We start from the raw sequence: 13,278 nt of genomic DNA, 5'->3' as shown, positions 1-13,278 counted from the left end.
CAATATACGGTAATGGAATGAATTCCACAAGAAAAGTTATAAAATTAGAGCAAAACCCAAAATTGGCTCAAACTCGGCCCTCGGGCCCACGTATCAAAATCCGACAAAATTTGCAAAACTAGAAAGACCATTCACTCACGAATCTAACCATACCAAATTCATAAAAATACGACATCGTTTGGTCCTTCAAATCTTTAAATTACTTCTCCAACAATCCCAAGCCCTAACCCCTCATTTTCACTAATTATATGATTAAACAACGGAAAATCACCATATATACGAGTATTAGGGCTCAAGTAACTTACCTCAATGAAAATTCCCTTGATTCCCTCTTCAAATCTCTCCCAAAAGCTCCAAAACCGAATAGAAATGGTGAAGAATGCACCAAAATTCGCGAAGTGTGCAATATGTACCTCCTGCCCAGGCTGATCACACCTGCGACCTTTTACTCGCACCCGCGTGACCGCACCTGTGCAAGTCACTTAAACGCCCAGGTTCCGCATCTGCGGCCAACCTGTCGCACATACGCTTGCGCACCTGTGCGTGGCGCGCCGCATCTGCGAAGCCAACCTTCTTCCTTCCTTCCGCATCTGCTCCCCAGGTCTCGCACCTACGGGCTCGCAGATGCAATAGCCTTCTCGCACTTGCGCATCCTACCTGGCCCAGCATTGCCCGCGCCTACGAACCCCCATACGCACCAGCGGCCCCGCACCTGCGATTCTTTCTTCCGCAGGTGCGGAAATAGCAGAAGCAGCAGCTTCAGCTGCATCTTCCAACTTCGACAAATCCGTTAACCACCCGGAATCACCCCGAGGCCCTAGGGACCTCAACCAAAAATACCAACAAGTTATATATCAACATACAAACTTAGTCGAACCTTCGAATCACTCAAAACAACATCGAAACACCAAATTACCCTCGGATTCAAGCCTAAGGACTTCTAAATTTTCAAATTCGGCAACCGATGCCGAAACCAACCAAACCACGTCCGAATGAACTCAAATTTTGCATACACGTCACAAATGACACTATAAACCTACTCCAACTTTCGAAATTCCATTCCGTCCCCGATATCAAATTTTCCATTGCCGATCGAAATCGCCAAATTTTCAATTTCGCTAATTCAAGCCTAATTCTACTACGGACCTCCAAATCACATTCCGGACGCACTCTTTAGTCCAAAATCACCTAACAGAGCTAACAGAACCATCCGAATTCAAATCCGAGATTGTTTATACAAAAGTCAATATCTAGTTGACTTTTTCAATTTAAGGTTCTAAATAAGAGGCTAAGTGTCTCATTCCACTCTGGACCCGAATCAACTAACCCGGTATATCATAATATACCTTAAGAGCATAAAGGAAATATAAATGGAGAAAATGGGGCTATAACTCCTAAAACGACCGGCCGGATTGTTACATCCTCCCCCTCTTAAACAACCGTTCATCCTCGAACGCGTCTAGAAACATAAATGGAGTCTCGAATAGGCGTGGATATCTGCTTCGCATCTCCCGCTCGGTCTCCCAGGTGGCCTCCTCCACATGATGACCTCTCCACTGCACCTTCACTGAAGTTATATCCTTTGACCTCAACATTCGAACATGCCGATCCAAAATAGCCACCGGCTCCACATCATAAGTCATATCACCCTACAACTGAACCGTGCTGAAGTCCAAAACATGGGACATATCTCCAATATACTTCCGGAGCATGGAAACATGAAATACTGGATGCACACTCGACAAGCTGGGTGGCAAGGCAAGCTTATAAGCCACCTCCCCAATCCTCTGAAGCATCTCAAAAGGCCCAATGAACCGGGGGCTCAACTTGCCCCTCTTCCCAAACCTCATAACACACGTCATGGCTGATACCTTCAGCAAAACCTTCTTCCCAACCATGAAAGATACATCACGAACCTTCTTGTCCGCATAACTCTTCTGCCTAGACTGCGCCGTGTGAAGCCGATCCTGAATCAGTTTCACCTTATCTAATGCATCCTGGACCAAGTTTATACCCAAGAGCCTAGCCTCACCCGGCTCAAACCATCAAACCGGTGATCTACACCTCCTGCCATGTAAAGCCTTGTACGGAGCCATATGAATACTCAATTGATAACTGTTGTTATATGCAAACTCCGCGAGTGGCAGAAACTGGTCCCATGAACCCCCAAAGTCAATGACACAAGCGCACAACATGTCCTCCAATATATGAATAGTGCGCTCGGGCTGCTCATCCGTCTGAGGGTGAAAAGTTATGCTCAACTCAACCTGAGTACCTAACTCTCGCTGCACGACCCTTCAAAACTGCGATGTGAACTGGGTACCCCTATCTGAAAATGATGGAAACTGGGACAACATGCAGGCGAACAATCTCTCGGATGTAAATCTCAGCCAACCGCTATGAAGTGTAAGTAGTACCAACTGGAATGAAGTGCGCGGACTTGATCAGCCGATTCACAATAACCCAAATAGCATCGAACATCCTCGAAGTCCGTGGGAGCCTAACTACAAAGTCCATGGTGATCCGCTCCCACTTCCACTCCGGAATGTCTAATCTCTGAAGCAGGCCACCCGGTCTTTGATGATCATACTTAACCTACTGACAGTTGAGACACCGAGCTACAAACCCAACTATATCCTTCTTCATCCGCCTCCACCAATAGTGTTGTCTCAAATCCTGGTACATCTTCACGGCACCCGGATAGATAGAATACCGCGAGCTATGGGCCTCCTCAAGAATCAACTCTCGAAGCCCATCTACATTAGGCACACATATCCGGCCCTGCATCCTCAACACGTCGTCATCACCAATAGTCACATCCCTAGTATCACCTCTCTGAACCGTGTCCTGAAGAACGATCAAGTGGGGGTCATCATACTGATGTTCCCTGATACGGTCATAAAGAGAAGACCTAGAGACCACACAAGCCAATACCCGACTAGGCTCCGAAATATCCAATCTCACAAGCTGGCCCGCTAAGGCCTGAACATCCAATGCCAAAGGTCTTTCTGCTGCTGGAAGGTATGCTAAGCTCCCCAAACTCTCTGCCCGGCGATTCAAAGCATCGGCCACCACATTGGCCTTCCTCGGGTGGTACAAAATAGTGATATCATAGTCCTTAAGAAGCTCCAACCATCTCCGCTAATGCAAATTAAGATCCTTCTGCTTGAACAGATGTTGCAGACTCCGGTGATCAGTATAGATCTCACAATGAACCCCATATAAATAATGACGTCAAATCTTCAAGGCGTGAACAATGGCTGCCAACTCAAGGTCATGAACATGATAGTTCTTCTTATGGGTCTTCAACTGGCACGAGGCGTAGGCAATCACCCTACCCTCCTGCATCAAAACACAATCAATGCATATCCTCGAGGCAACACAATACATGGTATAAGAACCTAAAGCTGATGGCAGAACTAACACTGGGGCTGTGGTCAAAGTATTCTTGAGCTTCTGAAAGCTCTCCTCACATTTATTTGACCACCTGAATGGAGCACCCTTTTGGGTCAATTTGGTCAAAGGCGATGCAATAGATGAAAATCTCTCAACAAAGCGACGGTAATAACCTTCCAAACCAAGGAAGCTCCTAATCTCCGTGGCTGAGGATGGTCTAGGCCAACTCTGCACCGCCTTTATCTTCTTCGGATCCACCTCACTGGACACCACGTGTACCAAGAATGCTACTGAACTGATCCAAAACTCATACTTGGAGAACTTTGCATAATGCTTATCCTCCCTCAATCTCTGTAATACAATCCTCAAATGTTGAGCGTGCTCCTCCTGGCTACGAGAGTACACCAGGATGTCATCAATGAATACAACAACGAATGAGTCCAAATAGGGCTGGAATACATTGTTCATCAAATGCATGAACGCTGCTGGGGCATTGGTCAGCCCAAAAGACATCACTAAGAACTCATAGTGGCCATATCAGGTCCTGAAAGCCGTCTTAAGATTATCTGAATCTCGAATCTTCAGTTGGTGATAACCGGACCTCAAATCAATCTTGGAGAACACCCTCGCTCCCTAAATCTTTCCAAATAAATCATCAATACGAGGCAAATGATACTTGTTCTTGACTGTGACCTTGTTCAACTGCCTATAATCAATACACATTCTCATGGAACCGTCCTTCTTCTTCACAAATAGAACCGGTGCACCCCAAGGTGAAATACTAGGCTGAATAAACCCCTTATCAAGGAGTTCTTGAAGCTGTTCTTTCAATTCCTTCAACCCCGTCGGTGCCATACGATACGGTGAAATAGAAATGGGCTGAGTGTCCGGCACCAAATCGATACCGAAGTCAATATCCCTGTCAGGCGGCATGCCCGACAGGTCTGCAGGAAACACATCCAGAAAATCACGTACCATCGGAACAAAATCAATAACAAGAGTCTCTGCACTAACATCCCTCACAAAAGCCAAATAAGATAGGCAACCCTTCTCAACCATGCGCTGAGCCTTCAAATATGAAATCACCCTACTTGGTACATAATCTACAAAAACGCTCCACTCAACCCTCAGAATTCCCGGCATAGCCAACGTCACCGTCTTAGCGTGACAATCTATAACAACATGACATAGAGATAACCAATCCATACTCAATATCACATCAAAGCCAACCATATTGAGCAACAAAAGGTCCACTTGGGTCTCCAGACCCCCAATAGTCACCACACATGACCGATATACGTGGTCCACAATAATAGTATCTCCCACAGGAGTAAATACATGAACAGAAGAAACTAGAGGCTCACGGAGCATATCCAGAAAATAGGCAAAATACGAGGAAACATATGAATACGTGGAACTAGGGTCAAATAATATTGAGGCATCTCGGTGAAAAACTAAGACAATACCTGTAATCATAGCATCTAAAGCAATAGCGTCTGGTCTGGCAGGGAGGGCATAAAAATGGGCCTGGCCACCCCTGATCTGCCTCCCCCTGATCTGCCTCCCCCTCTAGGGCGACCCTAGCTGACTGACCTCCACCCCGAGCTGACTGGGCGGGTGGTGAGGTAACTGGTGCTGATGTCGGAGGTTGACTCTTCTGCTGAGATAGACCTCTATGATGATGAGGACAATGCCTCCACATATGCCCAAACTCCCCACACTCAAAACAACTCTCTAGTACTGGTGGCGGGAACTGAAGGGAACCCCTAGCACCGGGATAACTGGTAGAAGAACCTGGCATGGAAGAGCCCTAAACAGGTGGAGCATGGGACGAACTCTAAGGTGGAAGGGAACTAAGTGATGAGTGGCCCTGATGAGAACTATAAGAACCATGGCCAGATGATGCACCTCAGTGAAATGGTCGAGCTGACTGAGCCTGTCTAAAATGATGACCTCTACCGTGCTGGAACTGACCCCCAAAAGGAGCACCGCTGAATCCACCCTGACCACGGGGCCTCTTGGTCTCCCTCTCAACCCTCTCCTGACCGTGAACCATCTCAATCTGCTGAGCAATGTCGACAACCTCATCAAAAGTAGCACCCGAAACCCTCTCTCTGGTCATGAGCAACTGTAGCTGATAAGTGAGACCATCAATAAACCTCATGACCCTCTTCCTGTCCGTGGGAACCAACCAGATAGCATGATGGGCCAACTCTAATAATCGCATCTCATATTGAGTCACAGACATATCACCCTGGCGAAGCCGCTCAAACTGTCTGCGCAGCTCCTCTCTGCGGGATCGAGGCATGAACTTCTCCAAAAAGACCATGGAGAACTGTTGTGCCAACAGGCCTACGCCTCTCGTAAGTCTCCCACCATCTGAGTGCAGCCCCAGAAAACTGAAAGGTAGTGAATGAGACCCCACAAGTCTCCAAAATACCAGCAGTACGGAGTATCCTCCGACACCTGTCCAAAAAGTCCTGAGCGTCTCTCTCTCTCTCTCTGTGCCACTGAAAGGTGGTGGCTGGATTCTCCCAAACCTCTCCAACTTATGCTGATCATCCTCAGGCATAGCAGGAACCACATAATTCTGAGCAACTGCAACCGGCTGGGCTGGTGGTGCCTCCAGTGTCTGAAGTTCCTGAACAACCTGCTCGGGTGTGCGAGCAACGGGAGTCTGGGTGCCTCCCCTGGCCCGAGAAGTGGTTGCGGCCGTCGAGATAGAGACCGCCTGAGAAAGGCCAGTATACGCTATCAGAATTTAAGCTAGGGCCTCCTGAAGGCCTGAAATCACAATAGGCACAGATGGTGCCCGAGCTGGTGCATCAACAACTGGAACCTGGTGTGATGACCCAAAATGTCATTGTTAAATTTAATGATTAATTATGTGATCTAAGCCCTATTTACCATTACTCTACTTGAGTGTGCAGTCCGTAAAAAAATTTCGGAAAAGTTTTCAGGTGAAAAATGGATTAAAATATGAATTAGAGCTTTAAAACTCAACTGAGTTGACTTTGGTCAACATTTTGAGCAAACAGACTCGGATCAGTATTTTGACAATTTTGGTAGGTCTGTATCGTGATTTGGGACTTAGGTGTATGCCCGGAATCAAATTCCGAGGTCCCTAGCCAGAGATATGGAATTTTGATGAAAAATTAAAAGTTTAAGTTCAAATAGTGACCGGATGTCAAATTATGTGCAAACGACCCCGGAATAGAATTTTGATGATTCCAACAGCTCCGTATGGTGATTTTGGACTTAGGAGCGTGATCGGAATTTTATTTGGAAGTCCGTAGTAGAATTAGGCTTGAAATGCCGAAAGTTGAATTTTTGGGAAGTTTGACCGAGGGGTTGACTTTTTGATATCGGGGTCGAAATCCGATTCTGAAATTTTTTATAAATCCATTATGTCATTTATGACTTGTGTGCAAAATTTGAGGTCAATCGGAATTGATTTGATATGTTTCGGCGCAAAATATAAAAGTTGGAAGATTTGAAAACTCATAATTCGATTCGATGCGCGATTCGTAATTTCGGCGTTGTTTGGCATGGTTTGAAGCCTCAACTAAGTTCATATTGTATTTTGGGACATGTTGGTATATTTGGTTAAGATACCGAGGGCCTCGGGTGGATTTCGGAAGGTTAACGGAATGAATTTCGGACAAAAAGGAGCTGCTGGAATTTTTCTGCTGCAGAAGCTGTTTTTGGACAGCAACCGGTGCAATCGCAGAGCTGACTTTGGAAGCTTATATCTCGAAATCTATAAGGAATCTGAACATTTTCAAAACATGAAAGTTGTAGCCCTTTGATTCTAGTTTCCAGAATGATAAACCATTTATCATTCAGACATTTATACAAAATGTTATGATCGATTGACTGAAGCTGCTACTGCAGATTTTTGCTACAGCAGTGTGCATCGCCAGAAATTTCTGCTGCACAGGGCTGACTTTGGGAGCTTATATCTCGCAATCTATAAGGAGTTGGGCGATGAGCAAAACATGAAAGTTGTAGTACTTTGTATCTAGTTTGCAGAACTTTAAACCGTTTGGCAGTTGGAGTTGAGTACAAGAAGTTATGATTGATACACTACAGGCTGTCGAGGAAGAGTTTGATGTTTTCAACATAAGCATGTAATGATCCAAAAGTCCATTTTTAGTTCTAGAGATCGAAATTCGATTTCGAGACTTTCGACATTTTGATAATGAATTATAGGAGTGATCTGGAAAGTTTGGTCTAATTTCATCAAGTCGCGATTGAGTTTTAAGCGCGAAATATGAGTTAATTGTTTAACGAGCGAAATTGGTATCACATTGAGCAAATGAGCTCCGAATTGAGTTTCGATTGAACGAATGGGTTTGTAGTTTTATTTGTGACTCATAGGAACAAGAATCGTCGAATTCCGAGTTCGTATGATGGAGTTAGAGCCCTTTTAGTGAAATAAAACTGTTGGTGTAAATAGTCCTGGTGTGCACCTTTAGCGACCAGATGTGACACTTTTAGCGACGGGATTGGACTTTTAGCGACCGGAATAGTGTTTTTGGGGCAGAAACTTAAGGACCAAAAATGGTCATTTCCTTCATTTCGTTTTGGAGTTTTGGAGCACGGTTCTTGGGCGATTTTGAGGATTTCTTCAAGACTTCAACTTGGGTAAGTGTTCTATATCCAAATGTGATTATATTTCATAAATCCATGGTCATATTCATCATTTATTTCGGATTTAAATGGAAGAAATCAAGATTTTTGCAAAATCTTCCAAAAACGAAAATTTAAGATTTGGAGGTCGAGTTGTTATCGGATTTTGGTAAAATTGGTATGGGTGGACTCGTAATTGAATGGGTTGTCGGATTTTATAAGTTTCGCCGGATTTCGAGATGTGGGCCCCACGGGCAAATTTTGAGCTAATTTCGGATTTTAATGAAAATGTAATATTTTCTTATGAAAGTGATTACTATAATTTTTGTTGACTGTATCGAATTAATTATGACTAGATACGAGTCGATCGGAGTCGGAAATTCGAGGAAAAAGCATAATACTTGGTTAAATTGGAGCAAGTCGAGGTAAGTGACTTGTCTAACCTTGTGTGGGAGAAATTTTCCCTAGGATTGGTATTGATGTGATTATTAAAATATGTTGAAAGTCGTGTGCACGAGGTGACGAGTGTGTACACGGGTTAAATTGCGAAAGATTATATTTTTAAATTGTGTAGATCACTGTTGCGCATTTATTAAATTATTTTATCTTGTTATATTCTTCATCATTGATGTGAGATATATACTTCAAATTTGTTTGATCTTTTCTTACTAATTGTTTTACCTGTTTAGTTGAAACTTGGTTTCTTTTATTCTGTGCATTATTTGAAGGTTGATTTTCTTTAAATTAAATATTATTAATATGAAGTATTTGACATTTTTAAACTTGATATTGAAGCAACGTAGTAAAGATTTTGAAATATTATTTTCCTAAATTATTTACTCCTGAATATTTTTATACTCATTGTGAGGGAGCCGTGAGCTCTTTATTGTGGAAGAATATTATTGATGAATTATTTTGACATGAGCTGTGAGCTCTTTATTGTGGAAAACTATTATTGATGATTTATTTTGGCATGAGCCGTGAGCTCTTTATTGTGGCAAACTATTATTGATGATTTATTTTGGCATGAGCCGTGAGCTCTTTATTGTGGCAAACTATTATTGATGATTTATTTTGGCATGAGCCGTGAGCTCTTTATTGTGGAAAAATATTGTTGTTGAATTATTTTAGCAAGTTAAATTATTTGAGCACTTGAGGTGCAAATTGTGATATATTGTGATATTGATACGCATGCGGTGGTATAAGGTCTGGGTGTTGAAACGCATGCGGTGAGATAAGGGTAGCTTGATACGCGTGGCTAGTAGGGAAACTACTAGAAGTCATGCGGTGTGATAAGGGTGGCTAAAACGCGGGATGCTATTTCGGGAAAAATATTTTCTTTAAATAAATTGTGAAGGCTCCCGCGGTGATATAAGGAAATGAGATATTGTGAATTTATTTATGATTTGGGACTACGAGGCGGTACCTCGGGAGTGCCCTTGTTGATATTGATTTATGGCCGTAGTTGCCTTTGATTATTATTGTGATTTTCATAAAGTTGAAGGAAATTCTGTTTTGATTTCCATGAGATATTATTTGCAATTATTTGGTGTCATTAAATGTGACATACTATTTGATTCATTTTCAATGTCATTTTATTTTACTACATTGATAAACATTTTACCATGCCATTATTATATTCCAGTAGGGCCTCACCTGGCCTCGTCACTACTCTACCGAGGTTAGGCTTGGCACTTACTGGGTACCGCTGTGGTGTACTCATACTACGCTTCTGCACATCTTTTTGTGCAGATCCAGGTACATTTTACCAGCCTAGACGTCATTGAGTTACCTGCGCACGGAGACTTCGAGGTATATCTGCCAGCGTCCGCAGACTCCGGAGTCCCCTTCTATCATTTTATGTTGCTTCCTTATATTTTATCTAGACCTTGACATATAGAGACATTGAGAATAAATTCTTAGAAGCTTGTGACTTATTTCTACCGGGTTTTGGGAGTTGAAATTGTTTGAATTGTAGTTTATTTATTTCAGATATTTATTATTATTCCGCATTGATAGGCTTACCTAGTCTTAGAGACTAGGTGCCATCACGACATCCTACGGAGGGAATTTGGGGTCGTGACAAGTTGGTATCAGAGCACTAGGTTCATAGGTGTTGTGAGTCACAAGCAGGTTTAGTAGAGTCTTGTGGATCGGTACGGAGACGTCTGTACTTATCTTCGGGAGGTTATGGAACTATTAAGAAAATATTCACTTCCTTGATTCCTTATCGTGCGGCATTGATTTAGCGTGAAACATATATCTCATATTCCTTTGTATCCACTCGTGTATGACATTGCGCACTCAATATCAGTTGTGTGTCGACGGTTCGTGATGCCGCAGATGGACTACGAGGGAGCCAGAGATGCTCAAACATTTCCTTAACGTGTGGTTCCGACTGAAGATGTGGGCGTATTGAGAGATCACCTAGTGAATCATGTGCGGGGTGCAACGGACATTGGCGTCTGGTTGATTTATACAAGCTGTGAAGATTATTATTGTGGATTATCGGACGTTGTGACCTATGACTTCGCGCTGAGTAGGGGAGTCCACTACCAATGGGTGGATTGCGGGGTCATGTATTATATCAGTTTTGGCCTGAAATGTATATATGTGGTACTGAAAGGTTCCCTAAAATTTACACATGTTTAAGACCTGAGATTTTGTAGAGGATAAGGTTGGGACTTGCGGTATGTCCGCCTCCTTAATAATACTATACTTCAATAGCAAAGGAGTTATAGAAAGAACTCTAAATTTGTAGAAGATCTACTCAGCGTGGATGTCATTGTTGCGGATTTTGGAGTGCTTCGGAGTAAGTATAGTTGTTGACGAGATTCTGGACTATGTGGTTCGTGCCAAGATTTGTCTGTATGGAGCTCTACTTTTGTGATCGTTATGTATAAATAGGGGTAAGGGTTACCCCAAAGAAGAATCAAAGAGTATGTTAAGAAATAGGTCAGCTCAACAGTGTTGAGTCAGCATAACAAAAGAAGAAATTTGCCTTGGGAGATATAATTCTCCACCAGTGTTCGTGGTAAGCCTATGAAGAGGGCAGACCAGCCAATGCAACACCGCCCACTTGGCTCAGGCAGTCGTCCAGCCCAGTCTACACATCGGATTACTCGGGGTGCTCCAGCAAGTTCTTTTAATGCACCACCGACATGAGTTCCTACAATGGTTATTCCTGTTATCTGGCACAGACTCAATATGAGCAGCCTAACCCGCAAAAGAGTTGTTATGAATATGGTGATACTAGGCACATCATGAGAAAAATTGTCAAAAACTTAGGAGAGACTTATTTCATCAAAGCACTCAGGCTACGTGCCCCATTGCAGTTACTACACCACCCACACGACCAGTTAGGGGTGAAGGTCATATGAGTAAAAGGCGTCCTAGAGGTGGAGACCCAGCCGTTGATATATTTATTTTACGGTATGGCGGAGGTCGCTACATCAGATGGTGTCGTTACAGGTACGACCTCGATTTAATATAAAGGAATAATTTCCTTAAGTTGATTCGGTTCTCAATATCGAAACGAGTCTTCCTATTGTGCTCCACTTATGAGTGAGCTTCGTAATTCTATAATCTACTTATGTGTTTACCCCTGTTGGGAGATTTTATGGAGATAACTACGCCTATCATTTCGTGTTGGTCACTAATAAGAGCTGCGAGGCTAAATGTGGCTTTCTGTTACTCATTTCGGTAAATTTTTATGTAAATTCCGAATAATTAATTGCAAATTATGAATTATATGCCCTACCGGTGTGGGGTTCATTATGTGTTGTGATTTGGTGTAACCGAAATTATTTAAAAGGAGAAAATAGAAATTTTCAATTGGCACGATGTGCATATTACTTGTGATTCAGAACTGAGGACGAGATCCTCACATTTTTATGTAAATTGATATGTTTAAACCGGGCTACGAGCTGCGGTGGAAGTTATATAAGGACGAGATCCTTGTGAGAAAAATTCTTATGTTTAAGTTGTCCCTTGTGAAATTAAATTTGTACTATAGTACTAATAGGGAGTCAGGCATGTTAGGCTTATTTGAAAGTTCTTATATGAAATTCTTTGGGCATAGTTGTCAAATTCGTGTTGTAATTATTAATTTTTAACCTACGAGATAGGTGCCCGCCTAGGTGGCATTAAATGTGACTCGTTAATTTGAGTAAATAATTATGAAGTCTTCATGCCTCACATCTAGTTATCAGTATTGTGAACGTTTGCAACGAGATTTTTGTTAACATGAGGTTAAATGACGATTCTGTAATTGATTATGAACAACTATTAAGACCAAATTGATCCAAGAGGGTGCCTCATTTACAGGGTCAGACGAGTGTGAGTTAAGCTTTCAGAAGCTCAAGATCACTTTGACTCCGACACAAGCGTTGGTATTAGTTACATATTCAAGGTCTTATACTGTGTATTGTGACGCATCGCATATTGGTCTCGGCGCGATGTTGATGCAAGACGGTAGGGTGATTGCCTACGCGTCCAGACAGTTAAAAGTGCATGAGAAGAATTATCATGTACATGACGTGGAGTTAGCAACTATTGTTCATGCCTTAAAATTTTGGCGGCATTATTTGTACGGTGTCCATTGTGAGGTCTACACCGATCACCGAAGTCTATAACATTTATTTAAACATAATGATCTTAATTTGCGGCAGCAGAGGTGGTTGGAGTTGCTTAAGGATTATGATATCACCATTCTCTATCATCTTGGGAAGGCCAATGTGGTGGCCGATGCCTTGAGTCGTAAGGCGGAGAGTTTAGGCAGCTTAGCATATTTACCGGTAGCAGAGAGGCCTTTGGCCTTGGATGTTCAGGCCTTGGCCAACCAGTTTGGATGTTTTCGAGCCGAGTCGAGTTTTGGCTTGTGTGGTTTCTCAGTCTTCTCTTTATGATCGTATCAGGGAATGTCAGTATGATGACCCCCATCTACTTGTCCTTAAGGACACAGTTCAGCACGGCAATACCAAGGAAGTCACTATTGGAGATGAAGATGTATTACGGATGTAGGGCAGGCTATGTGTGCCAAATATAAATGGTTTTCGTAAATTGATTCTCCGGGAGGCTCACAGTTTGCGGTACTCCATACATTCGGGTGCTACGAAGATGTAGCAAGACTGGTGCCTATATTGTCAGTAGGTGAAATATGAGCATCAACGACCGGGTGGATTGCTTCAGAAGTTGGAAATTCCAGAATGGAAATGGGAGCAGATCAATACGGATTTCGTTGTTGGGCTC

Source organism: Nicotiana tomentosiformis, chromosome 8 (assembly GCF_000390325.3).
Source record: "Nicotiana tomentosiformis chromosome 8, ASM39032v3, whole genome shotgun sequence".
Lineage (NCBI taxonomy): Eukaryota > Viridiplantae > Streptophyta > Magnoliopsida > Solanales > Solanaceae > Nicotiana > Nicotiana tomentosiformis.
Note: the sequence above shows the minus strand (reverse complement) of the source record.